Below are 1,165 nucleotides of genomic sequence, written 5' to 3'. Positions count from 1 at the left end.
AACTTATCGAGGCGAGATGGTGAGTCGACTTGTTGAGCTGACTTGGTGAGCGCACTTAAAGAGTCAACTTCGTGAGGTGACTCGGTGAGTTAGCCTGCTGATGCGACTTGGGCGGGCCGACCTGGCGAACGAACTTAAAGAGGCGACTTGGGCAGGCTGACCTGGTGAGCGAACTTAAAGAGTTGACTTGGCAACGTACATGAACAACCAACTTGGTGAGCTGACATGGTGAGTGGGCTTAGAGAAGCAACTCGGTGGGGCAACTTTGCGAGCACACCTGCTGGGGCAAGGTGGTAAAATGACTAGGTGATTCGACTTGGTGAGCTGACTTAGGGAGCTGACTTGGTGAGTGAACTTAAGGGGTCAACTTGGTGAGGCAACCTGAATAGTCGACTTGGTGAGCTGACTTGGGGAGCTGACATGGTGAGCGGTCTTAAAGAAGAGGCGACCTGGTGGGGCAACCTGGTGAGGCGAGATGGTAAGTCATCTTGGTGAGTCGGCTTGACGAGCTGTGAGCAAACTTAAAGAGTCAATTCTTGATTTGGCAAAGACCACATGGTTAGATGACTTGGTGAGCCGACCTGGCTAGCAAAATTTGCAAGCAAACTTATAGAATTGACTTGCTGTCCCCAGCCAAGATCGCACGCCTGGGTCGACCCAACTTGGGTCACCCAACTAGGTCAACCCATCTCCGTCGCCCTAGCCTCGGGCGACCCGAATGGGTCACCAGAGTGGGTCGATGAGGGGAAAAAAAAAAACAAAAAAAATCATGGGAGGCCCTGTACAGCGAAAAGCGCTAAATTTTGGGCATTACAAAAAAAAAAAAAACAAGTTACCCGCTTTTGGATCACGCACAAGTTTCAGTTCACGTATTACTAAGCCGACTCGAGGCGTTACACCTAGCTAGCCAGATTTGAGGTAGGGTAGCCAAAACGATCCGATTTGAGAATTTTCTTTATAAAAAGAGATCATGATAGGCCTCATAAGGCAAAAAAGAATGAAATTTTGGGAGTTCAAAAAAAAATGTTACCCGGTTTTGGATCGCGCACAGGGCTCGGGTCACGTAGCATCGAGGTGCCCTGGGTGACATGATTCGAGCGAAAAGTCGACGGTGGCATGAGTCGTGCAAAAACATTGGAAGCCATTAAGGCTCGAGGCGCTTCGA

Source organism: Cupressus sempervirens, chromosome 1 (genome assembly GCF_028749045.1).
Source record: "Cupressus sempervirens isolate cs-2001-9-10 chromosome 1, ASM2874904v1, whole genome shotgun sequence".
Lineage (NCBI taxonomy): Eukaryota > Viridiplantae > Streptophyta > Pinopsida > Cupressales > Cupressaceae > Cupressus > Cupressus sempervirens.
This window is presented reverse-complemented; position numbering follows the sequence as displayed.